At 44.0% G+C, this 26,394-nt stretch overlaps 1 protein-coding gene across 5 annotated transcripts in view; it reads left to right on the top strand.

Annotated features, from left to right (window-relative positions):
- The window catches only part of PDE8A (phosphodiesterase 8A), a 143,416-nt gene that overhangs the window by 19,750 nt on the left and 97,272 nt on the right, over positions 1-26,394 (top strand). The window contains exon 1 of one of the 5 annotated variants that reach the window (XM_045899331.3): positions 10,120-11,048. The exons of the other annotated variants lie outside the window; for them this stretch is intronic. The gene's annotated coding sequence lies outside the window, so the exon portion shown is untranslated. Of the gene's footprint in view, positions 1-10,119; positions 11,049-26,394 lie in introns of those variants that run through there. 5 annotated transcript variants of the gene reach the window in all.

Genomic DNA, 26,394 nt, shown 5'->3' with positions numbered 1-26,394 from the left:
CACCATTGAAGTGGTAGATGTTTTCTTGTGTCTCTTTGCTTATTGATCAAAATAATGTTTTCTCACCAGTGGGTCAGAAGAGAAGGAAGCTCTGTTAAAATCCTTTCAGTGCTGCCGAATATACTGATAATGGAAAAATAAACAGGGGTGCACTGATTTTCTGGCCCGTAAACCAAAAAACAGTTTTCAGTGCCAAAAGCTGTGTTTGTCTTGAGAGGCCAAGAATATTTCTGCAATGTAGGACTGCTTCAGATCCCACGGTGAATCTCTTGGGTAATCACAGGGTTTTGGTTTAGGTTCAGTTGTTTATGGGGTTAGCTTTGCTACAGTGTAGTTTGCTCACTGTGCTCAGTTTCTGCCGTAGTAAAATAAGGTAGGCTGGCTGGAGGGGCTCTCTCCGGTCAGGGCTAATATGAATTGAACTTGTTCTTTCAGTATGAAGGCACTGGCCAGTTGGAGCAGTATGCCTATGCCATAGCCAGGTTCTAGAAAGCCCTCTGACCATGACACTTACAATGGGCCCTGGCTCTTCCTCACCAGATTGCTTTGGAGTCAGCTGAATGGTGGCATGAGAGTTTGCCCCCGCCCCCCCCCCCCCTTCTTAGCCTTCTTTACTACTGCAGAGCCAACTTGCTAAAGTGGTCTACCTTCCTGTTATTTTTCCCTTATGAGGAAATTTTTTGGAATGTCTACCCCACCTAAGCTGTTCTTCTGTACAACAAGTCTTGAGACTGCATTTCTCTGGGTCCCAGATAACCAGAACCCACATGCAGAGGGCCAGGGGATCTGCCCTACAAACAGAGGTTCAGAGAAGGGGCAGAGTGATCAAATGCTAGTCTGACTGTGTCCTGTCCTGCTTAAAACCCTCTGTGGCTCCCCAGTATCAAATTCAGACTCTTTTTTAACCTACAGAGCCCAGCCCACATGTGGCTCTTACCCCCCCTCCAGCTTCATCCCGTGCCTTATGTGTTGAGCACCTCCAGTACTCCCTTTCAGGGACGAATGGCCTCTGGACTTGTGACTGTGCAGTTTGCTCACAAGTACTCTGCTGAGAAAATCTCCCTAACTTAATCAGTAGAAGTAGCAAAAGAACGTTGATGAAGGTAGAGCTCTAAGAAGGAGGTAACTGTTGGAGGAAGTATTTTATGTCTGGAAGAAATGCCCTCGGAGTTTTGTGTTTGTGGTAGTCCATTAAGAGAGAGAAAGAGAAGATTAAGATAGGATGAAGGGTTCAAACAGTCAATGTCATGTCTGCCCAGAGGATAGAGAGGTCCCTGTGGGCTATTCTGGAACAGTGTTTGCCCTCCTGGCTGCTTCTCTGTGGCCCCGAGGACCGGGGCACTGAAGAGGGCAGCAGAGAATGGGTAGTGTCTGGGCTAGAGGAGCACGCTGGTGGCTGACACAGCCTGTTTTTGCTAAGTACCTGGGGGTCTGAGGCTGCAGAAGTGGCCTCCCCATGGTGGGCACCTGAAGAAATTACCCTTTTATTACAAATAAAAGAGCTTCTGGATCTGATGGTGTGCTGCTGAGTGTCAGGTTAGGTGGGACAAACGTGCTTTTCTGTGATCAATTTGATGCTTATTTTGGTCTACCTTGTTACACCTTAACTAACACATGGGTCACTAACCTGGAAATCAACTAAGATTGATGTAACATAACAATAAAGCTTTCATGTATTGAATGTTTACTACATACCCGGTACTGTTCTAAGTACATGTATTAACTAATGTAATCCTTATGAACATCCTTGGGCATGGTGTTACCTTAAAGGTTCGCCCTTCAGAGTAAGAGAGTCGAGGCAAGTGGGAGATTGCACGGTATGCCCAAGGTTTCACAGCTAGTGATCGGAGGGAGCACTTGGGTTCAAACCCAGTGGCTTGGTTCCTGAGTCCATACTAGACTTTGCAATTTCTGTATTTTTCATTTTATTTTTTGAGGTTCTTGATATCACGATTTTTTGTTGCTTATTTTTCTGTTTTTTTCAGACAGTTTTCCTGATTATATTGGTCAGGATTCTTTTTTGACTGTGGGTGACATCAACCCGGTCTAAACCAGCTGAGGCCAGAAGTGAAACTCGTGGGCCACTATAACCCGGCTTACAAAACCACACCACGGGAAGGACGGGGGGTATACTAGCTCTGGGGTGAACAAAGTGAGGACTCTCTCCCGCTCTCACATAGTGCCCTCTTCATTTTCGTGGGCTGTTTTTTTCTGCTCAGCAGGAAAAGTGCCCACCAACAGCTGTTGGCCTCACGTGTAACAACTTCATCAATGGAGAGGGACTGAGCCCCTGCCTTTAATTCCAGGATAGGAGTCCCTGGAAGGACCGAAGAGGGCCTGGCTAAGCGCACCGGCAGCCAGTGGGTGGCTTGCCTGGTGGTGCAGCGTTCCCAACCCTGAGTGGTGCTCAGGGAGGAGCCGCTCTAAGAAAGGGACTGCAGCTCAGAGCCAGAGCTGCCCCCGCCCTGGGGTCCAGTCCAAACCCCCCAATGCTTTTCGGCTTAAGAATGAATACCACTTGTATGTGTAAGGAGAGTTACTGTTCCTAATTTTCATTCTGAGGAGTTTGTGTTCTGAGTTATCAGAGAAACTTTCCATTCTGTTTGCTAAGAGAAGAATGGATAACAACTTGTGGGAAAATTTCAACAGCTTTTGAAATAGGGCTTCCAGTTGACCTTCTGCCTTACTCTTCCAGTCTGCCTGCGAGATGTTCAAGGACTCCCTATTGCTCATTACTTCTCTTTTTGTCCAGTGCATTCGTAGTTAGGACATGTTCTCGATTCTGTTTTTGCCTTCCACTGGTAAGATCATTGCATCCAGTGTTTTTGTGTTTCTGATTCATTGGCTGACTATAACCTGGGTAAGGCATCCAACCTTGTGGGCCTTGATTTTTTCACCTGTTGGGATAGGCTGACTATTGTAACAAACCCCAAAATATGCAAAAGTCTTAACCTTGGTAGAAGTTTCTTAGTCATGTAAAATTTAAAATAGGTGTTCCTGATCACAGTGGAAAGCCCTCCTCAAAGTGGCAATTCAGGGACCAAGGCTCCTTCCATCTGTGACTCTGCCATCTTCAACACATGGCTCCCAGGGTCACTCTGCATGTTTGCATGGGCAAGCTCACAGAAGGGGAAAGAGATGAAGGGTGGTAGAGGGTTCTTAGTTGCCAGACCTGGAAGGTGGTCCGTGTTCGTTTTTCACATTCCATTGGCCACTTGGCCACACCTAACTTTACTGAATGCTGGGAAACACGATCTATCTGTGTGCCTTAGGAGAAGAGGAACTGGGATTGAGCAGTTTGTCAATCTTTGCCATACCTCTTTGGTAATATCTGTAATTCTTTCCCTTTTCCTCTTTCCCATGCAAAGCAGTTGTAAAGTTTCTGTGGGATTGAGCCCACCCCCAGTTCCAGGGTGGTCTGTAACATCCTCCTTGCCCCAGTTATCGGGTCAGTATTAGATACATAACCCAGGCCTAAGTCATGGGATTTGTCTGGTCCCAGTTACTAGTTCAGGGGTAGGCATGTGACCTAAATGGTCGCAATCAGACTGTGAAGTGGGTGGGGGCATCTCTTCCCCCCCCCCCCCCCCATGAGGACAAAACCAACTCCTGGGTGAGAATAAGCTCCGAGAGTTGCAGTCACAGAGCTGGGGTCCTACTGAACCTTGCCTGAAGCTTACAAGATCTCACTCTCGACTTTGCGTTTACGTGAATGATAAATCTATTGGATAATTATTTGAGGTTAATTTTCTTTACTTAAAACCAAAAGCTTCCTGACTGATATAGCTTGTGAAATGAAAGGGGAGCAGGGAGAGAAAAAGTTTCAGTCTAGATCTCTAAGTTCTGCTTCCCTTTTTTTTTTTTTTTTTTTTTTAAAGATTTTATTTATTTGACAGAGACACAGCGAGAGAGGGAACACACACAGGGGGAGTGGGAGAGGGAGAAGCAGGATTCTCGCTGAGCAGGGAGCCCGACGCGGGCCTCGATCCCAGGACCCTGGGATCATGACCTGAGCTGAAGGCGGATGCTTAACGACTGAGCCACCCAGGTGCCCCAGTTCTGCTTCCTTTTGTTGCTGGCGTGTCTCTGATGTTTCTTTGAATACCTGAGCACCCAAGCAGGGTCTGAATTGATGTTAGCCTCGTTTGACTTCCCAATTTCTTGGAGTTACAGCTGGGACAACTATGTTCTTTAACATTCTAATTTTTTCTACCTTTAGACAATGATGTCTCTCTGGATTGAATGGTGTATAATTTCATTGACATATAAATTACGACCTTTTATTTGTCTTCCACCAGATTGAACAGAACATAGTTGATGTGCTTTCTTTTCCCAATGTTTCATTTTAGGAACTTCTTGGAAATCAGCTTTTTCATCAGGAAAGTGTATGGAATAGATAGATCATACATATTGTAAAATGCATTTGGTTTATTGCTGAGTATTATTTCTGTATCATATAGGAATTCTTTATTTCTTGAATTAGAATGTTCTAAGCCCTTTTGGAATTTGAACAGTTTGTCAAATTTGTTGATTTTATAGCACCTCCATCTTGAAAAAAAATGCCATATGGTCTTCCTGAAAGAACATTTTGAGAGAATTACGTGGTATTCAATAAGGCATTTGGAAATAACCTATTAAGTATTTAGGAATTGTTGTACAAGAAGCTAATTTGCACAACCAGAAGCCATTAGCCCAGCACACGGACACCTCCTAAAGCTAGCGTAGCAAATGTAAACTATGGAAGCCCAACCTTGACTCATCCCTTTCAGGATATGGAGAACAGCAGAGGGGTGACAAAACCACATCATTAGAACTGCCCTACCCTGCTTTGTTTCAAAAGGATTTGAGGTAACGTAGAGAATACTTACAGTAAGATAGAAAAGGACAGAGAAGGGAATTGGGGCCAGTGGAACACAGCGGGTGGGCTAATCCGTTAAGTCAGTAGTCTGTGCCATAGGGACTTGCCTGGTTGCCGGGGTGGGGGGTGGGGGTCCCCCACATTCGGCTCTGAGCTTCCACAGCCTCAACACATAGGAAGACAGTCCCAGAATTCCTGAGATTAGCATAAGCTCATGCCTCAGGAGAAGTATAGTTTCTGAGCTGAGGCCTGAAGAAATTACTCTTCTGGGCCCATTTTAAGGGATGAGGATCTCAACAGTGTTCCCATAATAAAGCTGGTAGTGAATGTCCCTCATGCAAGCCGGGGGCAGAGTGCTATACATGGGCTTCAGGTGAGGCCAAAGCAAGCAGGCCCGGCACCCTGCCGATTTGATTCAGGAATTAAAATTTAGTCTGTCTGGGGGGATGTGGTATTACCAGTTTTTAATTTTGGCCAATTTTATTTACAAGTGGAGGTCAGTCTTTTCCCAAATGTTAATCAGCCATTTGTAATTTATCTTTTGTATACTGTCTGTTACTTTGGCTTTTTCGTATTCGAGAATTGGAGGGTTTTCAATTTGGGATTTTTAAAAAGTGAAGGAATATTAATGCATTTGTCATTTGTAACAAGTAACTTTTTTTTCCTAGTTTGCCTTCTGAAGTTGCTGATTTTATGTCCTTAGGCTCGCTCGCTGAGCTAGGAGCGAGCACGTGTGCTGAGTGGGAGGGGGCTGAGCTAGGCGCGGGACGCGCGGAGTCGCCCCTCCGAGGAGGGGAGGCTGCTCGGGGCTCTAGCGAAGGCCCCCGGGCAGCACCGGCAGCCAGCGGCGTGGGGACACCCGCATCCGTACGCCGCTCTGCCGGGGGCTGTGAGCTCTTTCGTCAGTAGCGTGTGGGCCTGAGCTGTTGGGGGCTGACCTGAAGTGGGGTTCTGCCCCGCTCCCAGGTGCGCCAGCTGCTGCCGCGGCCGGTGGGCTCGGGGGGACGGCAGCGGCGCACCGGGCGAGGCCTGGGGGCCAGGAGAGCAGCGGGAGCAGGCCTGGCTGGCAGCCCGGGGCGCGGGGCGCGGGGCGCGGGGCGACGGCTGCCGAGGCGAGCCCCCTGCCGTGTGCAGAGCCGCTCAGCACGGGGCCTCGGGCGGCAGTGGCCGCGCGGAGACCGAGAGCCGCAGGAGCGGGGCCCCTGAAGGCTGGCAGGACGACGTCCGCTGCTAGGAGCCGGCACAGGGCTCCTGGGAGGGGGGACGGGGGCCTGGTGCGCTCGGGACGTTGCATCTTGACCCGGCTGCCCCTCGCACGAGTGTGAACACTCGGCCGTAATGCGCCGACATACTTTCCCTGTGTTCGATAACATGTGACGAAGTGAATGAGAGCGGGGGAGAGAGTGCTCGCTTTGGTGCCAGACCGCCTCTTTTCAAATCCCAGCTCTTGATAGCCAGTTCATAACCGTGGGGCCTTGGGGAAATTACTCAGCCTCTCTGTGCCTCGGATTCAAGTCCGTAAAGTGACAGTAATAATGACGCCTGTATCTTAGCGGTGCTGGGAGGAGTAGACGAACTGATGTGTGTCAAGCACTCTGAATTGTGTACAGCGCGTAGTAAACCCTCCCTAATGTTGCCTATCATTCGTTGTTTTTCTTAATAGTGGTTCTTACTATGAATGCGAAGAGATATGAGGAAGGCTTGGTGCCTCGGGCAGTTGTGGTCCCCTGAGAGCCGGTGGGCGCCCTGCCAGGTGAAGTCCTGAGTGTTAGCTGTGCCCTGGGGCCTGGAGTGGAGGGGGGTGGGCTGCAGGTTGCAGCCACAGGTAGAGTGAAGGAACGGATGGGTGCCTGGGTGGCTCAGTCGGTTAAGCGACTGCCTTCGGCTCAGGTCATGATCCTGGAGTCCCTGGATCGAGTCCCGCATCGGGCTCCCTGCTTGGCGGGGAGTCTGCTTCGTCCTCTGACCCTATCCCCTCTCATGTGTTCTCTCTCTCTCTCTCTCTCTCTCATTCTCTTTAAAAAAAAAAAAAAAAAAAAAAATGAAGGAACGGTGAGGTGGTGGTGTTGCCATGTGAGCCGTGATACTCCCCAGGCTAATGGTAGGATTTGCAGTGGACGAGACCGAGCTTGAGGTCAAGGCCCCAGGGCATTGCTGGATGATATGTGTCTCAGGCCCTGAGGGAGAGGGGCTGGCTGGGAGTGCCCGTGGGGCATCAGCAGCAGCCTTCCTCGGATGGAGGGGCCTGGATGAAGCCAGCTGTGGCCTTTGGGAGGCTTACTTGGCTTTCCCAGGAATCTTGATGCCTGCGCAGTTAGTGGCCCAGAAAGGTGTCAGAAGCCAGGTGACATTTGGTGTGTTTGACAGTGAAATACAGGTTAATTATATCTGCTTTAATATATTTTCAGAATTCCACTCTCATTCTGCCAGTAGCTGTAATGCTCTGCCTAGCTCCCTGCCCCCTCCCTTCTCCTTGAACCTTGGTTATGTTTGTCCCCCCAGACCCCTCCTCCTCCTCACTGGGTAACCATCCCAACCCCCACCCCAATTCAGTTGGAGGAAATTAAAGTCCCTCTAGTTCCACACTCTGGGACTCACTCCCATTTCTCATACCCGGACCTTGTTGCCTTGGCCCTATTCCTGTCTTAAATTCCACTGCCAGGTATGGGTCTTGTTCCTCTGTCCAAGCCCGGCTACCTGCAGGGCCCCGGTTTCCCCACAGTGGAGGCCTCCTTTGCATTCACTATTTCCTTTTCTGATCCCAGGTTTCAAGGATGAGATCCTCCCACCTGACATGGACTTCCTCTCCACACTGACATGTCCGCCTGAATCTTTTGCTACCACCCTCCTCCTCCCCCACCCCATCCTGCCCTTGCTTGCTGAGCCATCCGCCTTTTGCTGAATCTCCCTAAAGCAGTGTCTGCCAGCATTGTTGGCTGGGGATACTGTGCTCTTCCTGACGAGGGGAGCCTCCCTCCCCTGGGGTGTGAGTAGCCAGGCACCTACTCCACCTTAGTAAGCCCATGAGACTGCCCAGCCGCCTCCTCCCAGGCCAGCCTGTCCTTTGTCTTCAGGGCTCCTGTTTTGACAATGGGCACATGGGAGGGACAGGTTTTGAGTCCTGTAAAAAGAAAAAGGAAGGAAGTGTCCTTCACACAATTTCTGCCCCCTTTTCCTCGTTCTTCCTGGGGTGTCTGTGTGTTCGTGTATGATGTTTTGTTGTTTAGGGGCGGGGGAGAAGGGTGGGCGGGTTGAAGAGCAGTTTTTACTTTGTGCTTCGGCGGAGAAGTCTAAAAAGCCAGCCTGGAGAGCATTCTAGCTCTCTCCTCTCTACCTTTTAATATCATACAAGTGACATAAAAACTCAGCCTCTTTTGTCAGTGACTATTAGAAAGCCATTTGGGGCTGTAGGTGATCTAGAATATTTTATAATCATACCAACAAAATATGTCCCTCTATGTTTGTTTCCTATGACCTGGAATTGTATGAGAGATCCTATGATCTCTCATTGTAATGGAATTTATTGTCTCAAGACTTTACCCCTTGTAAAATTTAGGAATTTGGGGTAGTAAATCATGAAATTCATGTAAAGGGGTATATGTGGGGAGTTCAGGCTGGAGAAAGGACTCTTAGTCTTTGTTTTTTCATGGCCAGTTTTCATCAAAAGTTTAGATTTTCTCTGGACTGTGATAGGTTATTCTGTCTGTTATGACAAAAACTAGCCAAACAAGAAACAAATGTCATATGCTGTTAGTAGGAATGTAAATTGGTAAGATTACTTTGGAAAACTGTCTGGCAATATTTACTAAAGTCCAACACAGGCATGTTCTCTCACCCACCAATTCTACTCCTAGGTATACACCCAACAGAGAGGTGTACATATGTTCATAGCAGTAGTGTTCATAATAGCTAAAAATAAGAAGTAACTCAAGTCCATCAAAAGAGTAAGTTGTGGAAGAAGCATATCACGAAATACCCTGTGACAGCAGAAATGGAAGAACTGTGGCTACCCACGGCAGCATGGGTGAATTTCACAAGCAAAGTATTGAATGAAAGAAGCCAGGCAGAAAACTATATTGTTTGATTTATACAAAGTTCAAAATCAGGCAGAGATGTGGTTTTGGGAGTCAAAATGGTGCTGACCTTAGGGGAAGAGGGCGGGATAGTGACTTGGAGAAGGCAAAAGGGCTTCTATGTTTGGTGTGTTCTATTTCTTGACCTGGATGGTAGTTATGTGGGTGGGTTCATTCTGTGACAATTCACCAAGCTACATACTTATGATTTATATTCTGTGTGTTAACCTTCAGTAAGAATTTGTATTAAAAACTTCAGTATGTGTTCTGTTTGAGCCAGTTTTTATGAATGTGTCTGTCCCTCTGGTCCGTGGACTTGGTATGTACTTTTGCCTCAGTCTAAAGTACTTTTTTACTCCCTTTTCACTCCATTCCTGTTCCTCCTTTGGGTCTCCCTTCCCCACACGTGCAGCGTCCAGGTCCCCACTTGTGTGCTCTCTCGGCACCCTGTTGTGGAGCACAGCTCGGACTTCCATGTCGGTGCGTATTTGATTGCCTCTCCCCCCGTTCTGCAAGCTCGAGGAGAGTGGAGAAGCTGGGCCTGTCTCTGCCAGCCGGGTGTCTCCAGGGACTGGCCCCAGGGCCCACACCCACTGGTAGTTGTCAAATGAATGAACCAAATGGACTGACTGCGGAGGGAGCGGCCTTTTTCTCGACCCCTTTCCAAGTTAGCTTGGGGAAGCGCGAGGCTGAAGGAGCCCTGAGGTTGAAGCCCCTCTGAAGGCGCGTGAAACGTCTTTGAGACTCTAGTGACTTTCATAGCCTTAACGTGTGACCTGTAGGAAGACTTCGAAGCTGAAAGAGCTATGTTGGCTGATCAATCGGCGTCCCTTAACCTAGTTCTGTATTCTCTGCCCACTAGTCATGTTCTTGAGAACAAACAGTTTATATATGATGACTTCATTTGTTCTGGCTTTTCTCATGACAATCCTAAGGTCAAGCCTATTTTAAGCCTGAGAAATATGTCCTGGAAGTTAGTTCCAGAGTCCCTATTTCCTTTTTCTTTCCTTAGCATGGAAATCTTGGCTGTCTTCCCCATCCCCGCCCCCCTGAACTGTTCTCAGAAACAACTTTGAAAGTAACGTAAATATCCTCTATGTTGATTTTGTGTGTGTGTGTGTGCCCTTTAGTTGTTCTTTTTCACCTAGATGTGGGGAAATAGCACGTTCTCATGTACCGTTCTAATCTGACAGAAGGAAGCCCAAAGCCGTGCTCAGATGGACCCAGAAAGAGGAAGAATTTAAGTCAGTACCTTTGCATTTAGGCCTTATTTGTTAGGTGGTTTTTGTCGGGTGTTTTCCTCTTGTGTAAAGTGGTTGGGAGGCGGGCTTTGGAGCCAGACACTGTCGGTCTGGTCCGAATCCCAGGCCTGCCACTCCCTGCCCTTTGACCTTTGCCAGTCACTTAGCCTCTCTGGGCCTAAGCTTTCTCTTTGTAACACGGGGGCTAGTCATCAAGATTGGATTAAATTATGAATGTAAAACAATCTGTTCAATACTTAAGAAGCTGTAAACACTTAATAAAGAGTAGTTACCTAAAGTGGAAGATTCAATTTTGTTGTTTGAAAAAGAATGGTTTTAACATATATTACCTATTGGACTCTAAAGATTAGGACTTATTTTTAAGAACATATTTGGAAATTAATTTTGTGATTTATTTTGTGATCATTTGTGTAAATGATTATACAAAACCCAATCATACGATTTACCTTTGGGAACAAGAAGGGGAATATAGTAGCATTACAGTGGTTTGTATGCTACTCCCCCAACCCCCTTTAACTCTGAAAACAAATAAGAAATTTGGAGAATCCCATCCACTGTTAACCCTAATGATCGTTTCCTGAAGAACAGCCCCATCCAGAGTCACACAGAAATCTAGGATATGAATTGGAGCTTTGAGCTCTTGTCATTTTTTTTCTTCCTTCAGTGATTTCTGGTTGCTTAGTGTGAAGGGTCACACTAATGACGCTGTGTTTGTTGGTGAGCAAAGGGGAAATGGAGAGGTGCTTTGCGAGGGATGGAAGATGGTATTTACATACAAAATTTCAGATTTGGACCTTAGCAGCTTTGGTTCTGATGGGCTGGATGTAGAAATTTCAAGATCAGAAGGGCTTTGAGGTATGGTGGAAAAAACAGACTTTCTGTATCCTGCTTCAACTACTGTGCAACTTGAAAAAATTGCTGCTTTCTCTATCATTTTTCTCGATTTTCTTATTTGCAAAATAGTAATAATTCTTCCTGACAGAGTTTTTTGAGAGGCTTGAGATATATGATGACCTTTTCCTAAGAGACCGTGAGATACGTGTAAAGGAGTTTTTATTTGCTCTTTCTTTTTCCATTTAACCTGTTGTCTGCTCTGACAAGAATAAAGGAATTGTTTAAAGGATCCTCTGTAATTAGCCAACTTACTATTTTGAAATATTTTATTGTGGAGAATTTATAACATGTATAAAAGGAGAGAAAAGGATATTACATTTGTTGCATAACAAATCACCCCAAAATTCTGTGGGTCAGAAATACGAGAGCTTCTTGGGTTGGCGGTTCTGGTCTCTTGTGAGGTTGCAGCCAGGTGTTGGCTTGGGCTGCAGTCATCCAGGGGCTTGAGTGGGCCATAGGATTCGCTTCCAGGGTGGTTCACTCACGTGGCTGGCTAAGTGAGTGCCAGATGTCTTGGGGTGGGGGCCCAGTTCCTCTTGATGTGGGCAGTCTTCAGAGGGCTACTCGTGTCCTCAGGACATAGTAGCTGGCTTCCCCCAGAGAAAGTGATCCTGTGCACCAACACAGAAGATTACGATGCCCTTTTTGACCTAGTCTGGGAACTTGTGTATGGTCAGTTCTGCTCTATTTTATTGGTTCCATAATAAATCTGCCCTCGTTCAGTTAAGGAAGGGACCATGCAAGATCTTGTGATGATCATTGCGTCTTTAATTCATTAATGGTTGCAAATGGTAATAATCTATCATTCCTTCCTCATTTAATACTGAAATACTTATTAAAGAGAAACTTCCCCTCATTAACTATGTGATAAAATTTGAATAGCATACGTAAAATAAATGCTTGTTTCTTGCCCTTCATTTACCAGTTTTTAGAATAAGGATTTGGTTCTCTAGCATCCTTCAAAGGGGACCAGTTAAAAAAAAATTATTTTTAAGATTTTTTATTTATTTATTTGACAGAGAGCGAGAGACACGGTGAGATAGGGAACACAAGCAGGGGGAGCGGGAGAGGGAGAAGCAGGCTTCCCACCGAGCAGGGAGCCCGACTCGGGGCTCGATCCCAGGACCCCGGGATCATGACCTGAGCTGAAGGCAGACGCTTAATGACTGAGCCACCCAGGTGCCCCAGGGCACCAGTTAAATTTTATTTTTTATTTTCATTTTTATTTATTTTTTAAGATTTTATTTATTTGACAGAGACACAGCAAGAGAGGGAACACAAGCAGGGGGAGTGGGAGAGGGAGAAGCAGACTCCCCGCTGAGCAGGGAGCCCGACGCGAGGCCTGATTTCCAGGACCCTGGGATCATGACCTGAGTCTAAGTCAGAGCTTAACTGACTGAGCCACCCAGGCGCCCCTAAATTTTATTTTTTTCAGTCATTATGAACTTAAGGATTTTAATATATTTGATGTCTTTCAGCCTTTTGCATTTAATCTATTTTGATGTTCAGTTATTATACCCCTGTTAGATAAGTAGCATACTAAACATACTCCTCTTTGCTTTGCTTTGCTCACTTAACAGTATATCCTTGAGATCATGCCATCGTTGTATGGACAGGAATTCTTTTTCAAGAATTGAGATCTAATTCATATACTCACCCCTTTAAAGTGTACAATTCAGTGTTGTCTTAGTGGTAATGGTTGCACAACTTTGTGAATACATTATCTGCCTAATTCTAGAATATTTTCATCACAGAAACCCTGTAGCCATTAGCAGTCAGCCCCCATTCGCTCTGGTCCCTCCCACCAGTGCCGAAGCCCCTTGCAAACCCCAATCTGCCTTCTGTCTCTTCTGATCTGCCCATTCTGGACATTTTATTTTATTTTATTTTTTAAAGATTTTTTATTTATTTGATAGGGCAGAGTAAGCGAGAGAGAACATGAGTGGGGGGAGGGGCAGAGGGAGCGGGAGAAGCAGGCTTCCCGCTGAGCAGGGAGCCCCATTCGGGGCTTGATCCCAGGACCCTGAGATCACACCTTGAGCCGAAGTCAGATGCTTAACTGACTGAGCCTCCCAGCCTCCCCTGGACATTTCTTTTTTAATGGAATCGTATACTTTCTGGCCTTTGTGTTTAGCCCTTTTTTACTTAGCATCATGTTTTCCAGGTTCATCCATGTTTTAGTTTGCCCCAGTTCTTCTTCTGTTTTTGTAGTGGTACACTGCTCCTGGGCTGGTCCACCACACCTTAGTCAACCAGCCTGTGTTGGTGAATAACCGGATTGTTTCTGGATTTATTATTAGATGGCTTTGTGGATATATCCTTTTTATTTTATTATTTATTATTATTATTATTATTATTATTATTATTAGAGTACCCTTTGGATAGATTCCTACAAATGGGATTGCTGGGCTGAAGGATAATTGCATATGTAATTTTGCTAGTTGTTGCTGAATCCCCCCTTCTAGGGATTGTACCATTTTGCATTTTCACAAGCAGGGTATCAGAAATTGTTTCCCTACTGTTTTGCTTCAGAGTAGGATTTTGTGGTACCTCACTGTAGTTTTGACATTTTATTTGTATTTCTCATATGCTGATTGAGATTGATTGGCCATATATCTTTTCACATGTTTAGGGGTCATTTGTGTTCTTTTTTCCGTGAATTACTGTTCCTTTTCCTCTAGAACCCTTCTCCAAAGGATTGTCTTTTTCTTCCATTTTTGGATGCCATTTCTCTATTGTACATATTTTAATCATTTTCCTTCTTACTCTGCAGAAGGTGTCTTGTCATGCAAATTAATAAATTTTTGTGTAATTCTGCTAATACTTACTGTGTCTGGAGTTTGAGTCATAGTGGGAAAGTTTCCCTCATTGCCAGGTTGTTAAATATTTACCCATGTACACATCCTGGTGTGTGAAGAATAGATCCACTTTCCCCCTATACTGCTATTGAATTATTCCCAGCACCATTTATTAATAAGTCTGTTTTCTTCACTGTTTTGATAGGTTACCATTATGATAAATTTCATACAAAATTGGATCCATTTGTGGATTTTTTATTCTTTTCCGTTAGTCTCTATGTCTATTTGTGTGCCATTGCTATGCTTTTTTTTTTTTTTTTAAACTTTATTTATTAGAGCTCATGAGCACAAGCAGGGTGCGGGTGGGGAGAGGGAGAGGGAGAAGCAGACTCCTCACTGAGCAGGGATCCTGATGCGGGGCTCGATCCCAGGACCCACGGGATCATGACCTAAGCTGAAGGCAGTGCTTAACTGACTGAGCCACCCAGGTGCCCCTGCTATGCTTTTTAAATATCTGGTAAGGCTAACCTTCCTCATTTCTTTCCCTATTCTTACATATTTGTTATAGATGAACTTTATAATCTGCTTGTTTAGCTCTGGGGAAAAAAAACCTTGAAGTTATTTTTATTGGGGTTGTGTTAAATTTATAAATTAGTACAGGGAGAACTGACATCTTTGTGATGTTGTATATTCCTACCCAAGAACATGGTATGTCTTTCCATTTGTTCAAATTTGTTGTGTTTTTGCGGGCAGTGTTTTTATACCTCTCTTCAGAGGTTCTTCTTAAGCTTCTTCTTAGATATTTTACTATTTTTTTGCTTTCGTAAGTAGGGTTCTCTCTTCATTGTATTTTCTAACAGAATTTTCCTTTTGTAAATGAAGCCTGTTGGTTTTGATATATTTATTGTGTAGCTTTCTAAATCTCTGATTTGTAATACTCTATCAATTCTTTTGGGTTTTCCAGGACATGTCATTATATTATTTGTGAATAGAATTTTACTTCTTTCCCAATTCTTAGACCACTAATTGCAGCCTCTTCTCTAGTTGCATTGGATAGCATTGGATAGCATCTCCAGGGCAGTGTTAGAAAGTAGAGAAGATAGCATTTTGTTTTTATTATACAGTAGTGTTTGTTTCTAACTTTGGTGAGAAAGTTCTAATTTTTCTCTGATAAGATTTAGCAGACTTTTACATGCAATGAAAGGAATAGAAGAAGGAAATTATGTGGAGAAAGTTTTTGTTTTTTGTTTTGCCTTTTGTTTTGCTTTTCAAAGTGTGGGTGAGATATACTCAACATTTGTAGTAAATGTGATTATTTCTACTCCCAACTCTGTAGTATAATATCTTAATTATTATATCGACAGTCGATGAAATTAGTTATTTTCAACTATTTGACAAGGAAAATACTTAACATGTGAGTGATAAACACAGTAGAAAACTGTTACTGTGTAATTCTAATTTTGAGAATAGTTGCATAGAAAAAAATACTAAAGGGGGTTTGAAAATGGAAAACTTAGTCTTTATCATTGTGATATTGCTGTGCCAACACCTGGTTTCAGGGTTTGCCGTGGTGGGGACAAAAGATCCTCGCGTGGCGTCAGTGAAATGCCTCAGTGACACACGTCACTTCAGCTCACAGTCTGCTGGGTAGAGCTAGTCAGCGGCCTGACCGTACGGGGAAGGAAGGGGATCCTCCAGCGTGTCAGGAAAGAGGAGAGCCAGATACGGGTAAGCATGTGAAAGTCTCTGCCACAGTTGAGAACCTCTTTTGGTGCTAATTCTTTAAGATTTTCAGTTTCTTCTATAGTTACTGGCCTGTTCTGGTTTTATTCTACTTTTATAAATTTCAGTTTATTTCCGGAAAATTGTTGATTTCATTAAGATTTTAAACTATATTTGTAACATACCTTGAATAAGCATGGTTTGATGGGCATTTCAAAATGATGAACTTGATGATATCTCCATAAAGCTGGGAATAAAATCACTGTGGCTACTCTGGAAAAATGGGTCACAGGGGCACAACTAGATTTCTGCCGCTGTCCAGTTGGAGAGGTCGTCTGTGTTTATGACATAGGTGTGGAGGGATGTGGGCAAACTCGGGATATATTTTGGAGGTGGGATCTAGAGGTGCTATACAAAGGAGCATGTGGACTGTTTCTTGCTGTTTTGGATAAGATCAGGTATTTATGCCAGATGTAGATCAACACACTGGTTTCTTAAATGAGAATATCTTGCTGTTTACAGTTTTTTGTGTGTGGTTAATTCACACTCTGGCTTAAACTCTTTTATTTCATTGAGGGCCAGTTACAGTTGGTCCATGGGCCACACTGTCAGTAGTGTGATACCAGTGTCCACTCTTTCCATTGTAGGACATGCCATGATTTTATTTAACCAGCCTCTTACTGGTGGACATTTAGGTGGTTAGACCTCTTGCCCCAGCACCCCTGCCCCAAATCTTCTTTGACATTAGAGATAAGTCCTATTGCTATGAAATCCTTATTTATACAATTATGTGTATAGTTTTTATGACCGCTTAGGACTGTTCCTGGGAGAGAATAAAGATTTTGGAACATATGACAAATTGTTCTCCAGAAAACTTGTTACCCACTTACAGAGACAAATTTTTACTATCCTTTTTTTTCCCCAAAAAACCTTTGCTAATTTAGATGACAAATAGCATTATTTGAATATTTATTTCTTTATTAGTAAGATTGAATTTTTGTCATGTGTATTTCAGAGTTGATATTTCCTTTGCCAATTCTTTTTTTTTTTTTTTTAATTTAATTTATTTATTTGACACAGAGAGAGAGACAGCTAGAGAGGGAACACAAGAAGGGGGAGTGGGAGAGGGAGAAGCAGGCTTCCCGCTGAGTAGGGAGCCTGATGTGGGGCTGGATCCCAGGACCCTGGGATCATGACCCGAGCTGAAGGCAGACACCTAACAACTGAGTCACCCAGGTGCCCCTCCTTTGCCAATTCTTTGAGGCATTTTATATATATATATATTTATTTATTTATTATCATTTTTTAGGATTTTACATACTTATTGAGAGAGAGAGAACTCGAGTGTGGCGGGGGCGGGGCAGAGGGCAAGGGAGAAGCAGACTCACTGCTGAGCAGGGAGCCGCACCATGTGAGCTGGACCCTGTGGGACTCAATCCCAGGACTCTGAGATCATGACCTGAGCTGAAGGCAGATGCTTAACTGACTGAGCCACCCAGGCACCCTCAATTCTTTATGTTCTTTGATTATTTTTATTTTGGAATATAAGTACCCTTTATGAAGGGTATTTACTCTTTGACCCTATAATGGCAATATTTTTCTCCGTTTTTAAAATAGATTTTCATTTTTTTGCTTCACATAGAAAGTTGTCCTTGTTCCAGAGGCTGCTAGCAGGTGGTTCCTTGTGTGGGGTGGTCAAGGCTCCTGGCTTCCTTGTCTAAAGAGGCTGCCCTCCACAGGGAGCACGTTTGCTTGGAGTCCACCATTCTGGGGGGAGGAACTTGGGCATTCAAAGCTCCTGTGTCAAGGAAATTTGCAGGGGTGATAGAGGATATTAAGGGATTATTTTTTACTTAGTTATAGTGGAATTGTGGTTGGGAAGAAAAGTCTGTACATACACAGAAGTATTTCAGGGTGAAAAATGTTAGAGAGTTGCTTTAAAATACGATAGCACTCTCTTTGCCACATCTCCTGTGAGAAAGAATGAAGGCCATTCTCAGCAGACTGTCGACATTCCAGAAAATGTCGACATCACTCTGAAGGGACACACTGTTATTGTGAGGGGCCCCAGAGGAGCCCTGCAGAGGGACTTCAATCACTTCAGTGTAGGACTCGGTCTCCTCAGAAAGAAGAGGCTCCGAGTTGACAAATGGTGGGGAGATAGTACGAACCGTAGCCAGTTCTTTTCTGTCTGTAGTCACATGCAGAACCTGATTAAGGGCATGAAACTGGGCTTCCGTTACAAGATGAGGTCCGTGTAGGCTCACTTCCCCATCAACATTGTTATTCGGGAGAATGGTTCTCTTGTTGAAATTCGAAATTTTGGGGCGCCTGGGTGGCTCAGTCATTAAGCGTCTACCTTCGGCTCAGGTCATGATCCCGGGGTCCTGGGATCGAGCCCCGCATTGGACTCCCTGCTCCGTGGGAAGCCTGCTTCTCCCTCTCCCACTCCCCCTGCTTGTGTTCCCTCTCTCACTGTCTGTCAAATAAATAAATCTTAAAAAAAAAAAAAATTCAAAATTTCTTAGGTGAAAAATACATCTGCAGGGTTTGGATGAGGCCAGGTGTTTCTTGTTCAGTATGTCAAGCCCAGGATGATGAGTTAATTCTTGAAGGAAATGACATTGAACTTGTATCAAACTCAGTTGCTTTGATTCAGCAAGACACAACAGTTAAAAATAAGGGTATCAGAAAATTTTTGGATGGTGTCTGTTTCTGAAAAAGGAACAGTTCAGCAGGCTGATGAGTAAGATCTAAGTTGTCCCTCTATAGAAACAGCAAGATGCCAGATGATTTTTCAAACTTACTTGTGATATATATATATATATATATATATATATATATTTTAAAGATTCTATTTTATTTGACAGAGAAAGACACAGCGAGAGAGGGAACACAAGCAGGGGGAGTGGGAGAGGGAGAAGCAGACTCCCTGCCGAGCAGGCAGCCCGATGCGGGACTCGATTCAGGGACTCCAGGATCATGACCTGAGCCGAAGGCAGTCGCTTAACCAACTGAGCCACCCAGGCGCCCCTACTTGTGATATTTTATTATTAAAAATATTTTTTCATTATACATTTATTTTAATACAGGTTCACAATGCCAGGTAAAGCATAAAATCTCCAACCGCCTACTTTTTTTTTTTGCTTTATTTTCTTTCCAAGTGTTTATTTAAATTCCAGTTAGTCAGGGTGCCTGGGTGGCTCAGATGGTTAAGTGTCTGCCTTTGGCTCAGGTCATGATCCCGGGTCCTGGGATGGAGTCCCGCATCGCATCGGGCTCCCTGTGGGAGGGAGCCTGCCACTCCCTCTCTCTCTGCCTGCCACTCCCCCTGCTTGTACTCTCTCCCTGTCTAATAAAAAATCTTAAAAAAAAATAAATTCCAGTTAGTTAACATACAGTGTAATATTAGTTGCAGGTATAGAATTTAGTGATTCAGCACTTACATACAACACCCGGTGCTCCTCACCACAAATGCCCTCCTTAATCCTCACTGTGTGTGAAGTAAAAAAACAAAACAAAACCCAAAAACTATAGCAAAAAAAGGGTAGATGTAGCGAGTGTGTCAAAATTATAATAATTGAATCTGGATGGGCATATGGAGGCTCTTTATACTGTTCTTTATTTTTGTGTATGTTTGTAAACTTTCATAATAAGACATTTTGAAAAAGCTCTTGGGTCTTTGGAGGGCTTAGTGTGGGGGGTGGTTCTTTCGAGTCCTTGTGGCTGGGGTTCTCTTAGCCCCTTTCTCCTGGCACTCTGTGGTTGATGTGGTGATTCACGCCAGAAATGGAGCCACCATTAAAGTCAGGAACGAGTCCAAGAAGGAGGCTCATTATTGCCTCTTTATTTAAATGTCCACAGTCATTTGCAAATAATACATATTCTCTCTCAGGTACAAAGTTCTAAGTATATCAGTTAAATTCGCTTATTAATCTTCCAAGTCCTGTCTGTGTTTATTTGGTATGTGCCCAGTCTGCCAAAGAAGGAGAGTGGCACAGTTGTGGTTTTGGCCGCTTTTTCCTTGTACTTCTTGCAATTTGGGGCTTAAACAAAAAACTATTTTTAAATTTTGAAATAATTTCAGACTTACAGAAAAGTTGGAAAAAATGTAGTGCAAAGAATTTCTGATACTCCTCACACAGATTGCCCAAATGTTCACATTTTACTGTGTGCTCTTATCATTTATTCTCTGCCTATATCCATATTATAATTATTTTTGGAATCATTTGAAAGTAAGTTGCAGACATTATGTCCCTTTACCCCTGAATACTTCATTATGTATTTCCTCAAAACGAGGACGTTTTCTATAATCAATACTGATATCAGAATAATGAAATTAATATTGTTACAGTACTGTTACCTATTCCATAAACCTTACTCAGATTTTACCAGTTGTCTCACTGATTTCCTTTATAACAAAGCAAAATTAATGTTGTTATTATTTTTTAAAGATTTGCATACCCATTTGAGAGAGAAAGAGAGCATTAGTGGGAGGGGTAGAGGGAGCAAGGGAAAGAGAATCCCAAGCAGACTCTTTGCTGAGCTGGGATCCCGTGTAGGGCTTGATCCCACAACACTGAGATCAGGACCCAAGCTGAAACCAAGAGTTGGATGCCCACCAACTGCACGGTGCCCCAAGGAAAATTATTTTTTAATCTAGGATCCAATCCAAGATCACCCATATAGTTGTCATGTCTCTTTAGTCTTTAATCAGAGAACGTCCCTTGGTGTTTATATTGGGATCTAGACATTTTGGAAGAGTACAGGCCAGTTATTTGTAGAATTTTCCCTATTTTAGGTTTGTCTGCTGTTTCCCTATGATAGATTCAGGTCATGCATTTTTGGCAGGAATACCACAGACATGTTATGGCCTTCTCAGTGCATCATATTGGAAGGCACGTTATGTCCCCTTTTCCATTCCTGGTGCTGTTCGCTGGGATTCCTTGATTAAGATAGTGTCTTGTGGGTTTCCTATTTTTCCCTTTGAAATCCGTGAATATCTTCTGGGCAGATATTTTGAGACTATGTAAATATCCTTTTTCTCATTAAACTTTTCACCAACTAGTTTTATCATCTATTGATGATTTTTGCCTGAAATGTTTATTACCATAATGGTTACCAAATGGTGAGTTTTAAATGCTGGCTAGCATGTTTTGGCATGACAGCAACTTGCAGTCAGCCTCAGGTCTTTTAACTGAGATACAGCGGCGTTCTGGCAAAGAGCAGCTTTACTCCAACATGCATGCCTGCTTCACCTTTCTCCTGAGAGAAGACCTGCTTGGGTCCAGTTCTCACCCCTCCTGTGGTTTGGGCACCAAGCTGCCTCTGCTTGTCTGCTGTCCTCTCCGCTCCAGCACTATTCCACAGCCTACCAACGACGTCTGGGTATTGGGAGTGGTTTTGTCTGATGTCTGTGGCACAGAACAAGCATAGCGTTATCAACTAGAAGAAACCAGCTGAGACTGCTTTTTTCAGAAGGGTCTATGGCATGGTAGCATGCATTGGATTTCCATCTAACAGGGTCTGGGGAAGATTTGTTCATTTTGTTAAATGGCAGATAGATGCGCATGTTTACATACTGAAGGGAAAGCGTCAAGCGTCGGTAGAGGAGAAGATTGCCAGTTAGGACAGAGGGACTGTTGTTGCGATCCTTGAAGAGGTGGGCTTAGGTGATAGGATTAGCTCTGGGCAAGAGGAAGGACATTTCTTTTAGGAAGACATTATAAGAAAGGAAGTGTACATGGAAGTGAATGCTACCGTTTTTGCAGGTTAGGAGAAGGCCCAAATTGTAAGGAGTTATTATTGCCTGATTGCCTTATTTTTCTTTATGAAATAGAAGTGTGGTCCTATCCTAGGAGTGAGGGGACACAAACCGTGAAGACATCATTGAATAGGGAAAGAGATGTGGGGGGATAAGAGCTATCTGGGGCCTATAGAGAGATTTCCAAGCAGCTGGGGGTAGAGACCATGCATGCTTGGTGGCCTCAGTCTACAAAGCTGTGTGATTTTCTCCAGTAAGGCCCAGCATCCCAGGTGTAGAAACATAGGAAATGAACAGTTGTGTTGATTAGGGCACATAATTTGCCCCACATTGTGTTAGCAGGGAAAGGGAGGTGGGAGAGCAGAAGGTGAAATGAGAGGGTAGCACTTTATCAGGAGGGGTGGTTTGTACAGGATAGGAGAGGTGGTAAATTGGGAAGAAAGTAGAAGAGTGAATGGATTGGAAGAGAATTTTAAGAAGAAGAATAAGGGTTCCACTGAGCAGGCAGAATGGGTATATTGGTCAGAGAGTAGGATATTGGAGTTGAGTGTTTCCATCGTGGGACAGTTCTGGCTCATGAGGGGCTGGAATGGAGTAGGGTAGAGGTGAAAATCACAGGCTTGTAACAGAACCTGTGGGAGTTGCTGGATGGCTTATTTACATGGATGTTGACAGCAGGTTGATGGTGGGACACTGGTGGAGAGGGGATGACCATGTTCCAGGTGTTCAGGGAGGTGCTGGAATATTCAGAGAAGGAGGTGGAGGTGAGCGGGAATGAAGCATGATGTCAGCATGGCGTTTTGTCTGCCAAGGGATTAGGATGGCTGGCACTGGCTGTCTCCAAGCCTCCAAAGATGCCTTGGAGCTAGTGGAGAGAGGCGTTTGTTCAGCTTTCCAGACGGGTTGGCCGTCAGATCTTTGCTGGTTATTTCTTCTTCCTGTAGCCCCCTTCTCTGCCTGGCTGACTCCTGCTGGCCCTTCAAGAATGAGATCACTTCTCCCAAGAATCTTTCTTGAATGCTGTGGTCTGTGCTTACCTCTGACTTAGCAGGTAGCATACCATTTTGTCCTTGTCTGCTTGTCGTTCTCCTCCAGACCATGACCACCTTGGTGGAGTAGGGGCTGTATCTTTGCAACTCTGGCACAGTGCCTGGCATCTCTTTGGTTGACCCGTAGGAAATTGCTACTTAGTAAGTGAATTTGGTTGGTTTATTATTTCTCTCCCTCATGGGTGACTTTGCTTTTTTGTCAGCTCATCTTGAATCTTTTTCTGAAGTCACACGGCCCTTTCTTAGTTTGGCCTTAGCCAGATTCCATGCAGATGAAGAGAGTTGTTTCATAGTGACCACCTATAATTTCTATGCAGGCCACAGTCCATCTGTCCATTCCGCTTAGGCTTTTGTTTTTGTTTTGTTAACTTCCCTTTTGCTTTTCTGTACAAGTCGTAGAAGAGGTAAAAAAGAAACTTGTTTGTATTCAGTCTTCCCCAGGTGCCAAGAATTTCTCAGCCTGTTTGTCGATGCATTTCATTCTTCTCTTGATTCTTACTGAGTATCTACATACCAGGCAGCAGTCGGGACCCAGGCTAGTTTCTCTGCTGCTGGTGGGTCTCGTGCTGGTGCTTGTTGGCTTCGGTCTGCTAACAGGCTGCAGCCGCTGGGCTGGTGGTTAGGTGCTTTTTTGAGCAGTGACTTTAGCTTACCAATTGCCCCAGATACAGGTTTTTAGACACTTTTATTGACCCGTATGCATTACACATTAAAGAATTCAGTGAAGAATAGCACATCCAAGTTAAAAACAAAACAAACAAACAGAAACGGAACCAGGTTTATCTGGAGTAATAGTGAAACATTTTCCTTTATAGGTTAGGGAGAGACACGCTGTGCATAAATGAGTTAAGTCTAGGGTCTTTGAGTGGCTTCCAGTTCTTCTTTTTGCTTGATCTTTTCTTCTGCCGTCTCAAGCTCAGAGGTGTTTGTTCTTGCTTTTGTGGGCACTGAGAATATAATAGAAATATGCTTTTCATATCCCAAGGCCACCATAAGTGCTTGAAGTCAACTGAACTCTGACTTGAGGGTTCCCTGAGGGCCCATTCCCATTTCCTCTCTGATCTGGACCTTTCCTTTCAAGGGGTACTCCCTTGAGGCCGGGTCCTTGAGATGAGCTCCTTGCATGAGGCGCACTTGCTCAAAGAGCTTCCCTTCCTTTTGGGAAGTTTCCTTAGTGCTCCCATTCCCAGGCTGTCCTTCCTGGGAGTCCGGTCCTCGTCATGAATTTCCTGGTTTTTTTTGCCTCAGGACGAGTACTGTAATATTAACCTAACTAGCGACATTTAAAGAAAGAAACCAAAAGCCTGTTTAACCAATAAAAGTTCTCTGGCCCTAGGCCTGCGGGACACTCTCCTTCCACCAAAAATGCTTCTTACTCTCCCTGCCCTTTTTTTTTTTTAAGAATCTGCTAATCCTTAACAGATTAAGCTTGAGTTTATATTTAGATGAAAGTTATCCATTAACAGAAAAGCCTGAAACTGTAGATAGGCTCAACAGTGTTGAAAGTGGATAGAAGTAAATAGGTAGCCTTTAGACCGAAAACATTTTTGGGGCATGGGGACCTTAAGTATCTGTTTTGGCAGATAGTTATGCAGGGACATTGGACCATCCGTAGGAGGTTGGGAGCACCTTGAGACTCAGACCAGAACAGTGTGACCTTCCTGTGCTTCAGAGTTTGGCTCCCATGAATCTCAAGCCTTTCTGATGCTGGCTCGTTCATATGGGGCCAAAACCCAACTTTCTGCCTTACCCTACCCAACCCATCCTATCCATTCCCAGTTACAACCGGAGTATGCATAGATTCACAGAGAACTTTGCAGGGTTGAATGCCAAGCTTCACGTACTGAATTAGTGTCCTCTGAACAGCGTTTGTCAAACTGCCCACTAATGGATCACGACCTCAGTTTTGCAGGTTATGCCTAGCACTATCGTTCCAGTCATTACTGCTCTGGTACAAACCACCCCAAACTTAGTGGCATTAAACAATAGACATTTTATTATGCTCGTGGATTCTGGCCCAGGAATTTGGACAGAGCCTGATAGGGAGTGGCTTGCCTCTGTTCTGTGACACCTGGGGCCTCAGCTGGCAGGGGATGACTCCAGTGACTGTGAGTTAGAATCCTTCTGAGACCCCTTCACTCACATGTCTGGTCCTTGGGCCTGCTGTGCCTCCAAAGCTGGTGGGATCAGCTGGGACTGTTGACCAAAGTGCCTATATGTAGTCTTTCCCAGTGGCTTGGACCTCGCATAGCATGGTGGCCAGGTTCCTGCAGGGAAGTGTTTGGGGAGTGAGTGTTCTCAGTTGGTTGAAGCAGTTATGAGCCTGTCCAGGTTCAAGGGAAGGGAACAAAGACCCCCACCTCTCAAGAAGGAGGGCCGAAACAAACTTTACTTTAATTCATTAGTTAATTTTTAAAGCCATTCTTTTGTTGTTGTTAAAGATTTTATTTATTTATTTTGAGAGAGAGAACAGGGGGAGGGGCAGAGGGAGAGAGAGAACCTCAAGCTGACTCCACGCTCGAGCATGGAGCCCAAGGCAGGGCTCGATCTCACAACCCTGAGATCGTGACCTGAGCTGAAATCAACAGTCAGACCCTCAACAGACTGAGCCACCCAGGGGCCCCACTCTCGGTTATTTTAAAATGAGATGGACTATAAAGTAACAGTGGCTCATGCAGTAAGAATAAGTACGTCAAACTTGTGTTTCAGTTATATTTGGGATATGCATATATTCTGGTTCATGATGTAGCATGTTTTTCTTAGTATGGACGACAAAATGTATTTCTAACTGTAGTAACATCTAACTAACATCTAACTTGGCTAATGAACACCAAATTTTATCTCTTAATACCTCAATGAATAGGTTATTGTGATGTGGTTCGTAGTCACTTATAAAGATGAAAACCTAAGGAATTGGTTGTCATTTGCCTGTAAGGACAAAAGAAAGGCCTCTTTTTTTGGGTCTGCTTTGTTGTTGCCCACTGGGAGACCTCCCCAGGCTCCATTGGGGTTACCACACCTCAGAAGGGGCTTCAGAAGTGGTGGGGTCTGGCGGCCAGAACTCCCTCAGGTTTTAATTTAATCTTTGCCTATCAGTTTCCCTAACTGATGTGAAATGAAGAGGGCATACTTCTTTTTGCAGATGATCAGAAAACATTTAAGGATCTGAAGGCCGAAGAATGAGCCAGAGCAGAGAGAAAGCCAGCCACCTTCTCTGAGGAAGGTGGTGTGTGAAGTAAAACAGTCTCAGGAGAGGTGTCCCACATCAATATTGAAACCAAAATGAAAGATTGAGAATGGGGTCTGCTAAAACAATCTGCCTTCTTCTCCTGCCTCCCTGTAGTTATTTCCACCCTTTCAAAAAAATGTGGAGAGATGACTAAGCAGTGGCATTCGGTGTCATCTTATAAAACATTGTATCACACAACAGCTTTTGTGGAATAGTGCCATAAAAAGACTAAAGTTGTACTCGAATATCTTAGAAAATTTACATAATTCCATGTTATTTCTTAATGTGAAAATTACATTCACTCTGAAAAAGTAGAAAATACAGATAAGCAAACGTAAAATAAAAATTATCTGCTATTTTATACTTAGAGAAAATCACTGGTTTTGTTGTTGTTTGTGTATCCTTCCTGTCATTTTTTCTGAGGACATATCTATACATTGAAAACAAACAAATGATGGACTCCTACAGTACATTTTTCTGAAACCTGCTTTTAGAACTTAGGTGAACATGTTCCATGTCAGTTAATGTACTTCATTACTGGAAACACTTCATACTATTACATTTTATGGGGATAGTATTTAACCATTTGCTGATGACATTTGACTATTATAAATAATGTTGTGGTGAACATCCATATAACTGAATCATCTTTCCCCACACCATGATAATTCTTAAATTGTTCCTAAGTTAACAAAATTTTTTTTGAGTATGTGATATATGCACATGGTACAAAATATCGTGGTTT

This window comes from Mirounga angustirostris, unplaced genomic scaffold, assembly GCF_029215605.1.
Source record: "Mirounga angustirostris isolate CCGP_5_RB_7025 unplaced genomic scaffold, mMirAng1.0.hap1 SCAF_9, whole genome shotgun sequence".
NCBI classification, from domain to species: Eukaryota; Metazoa; Chordata; class Mammalia; order Carnivora; family Phocidae; genus Mirounga; species Mirounga angustirostris.
The sequence above is the reverse complement of the archived record's forward strand: the minus strand, read 5'-3'. Positions and strand labels throughout refer to the sequence as shown.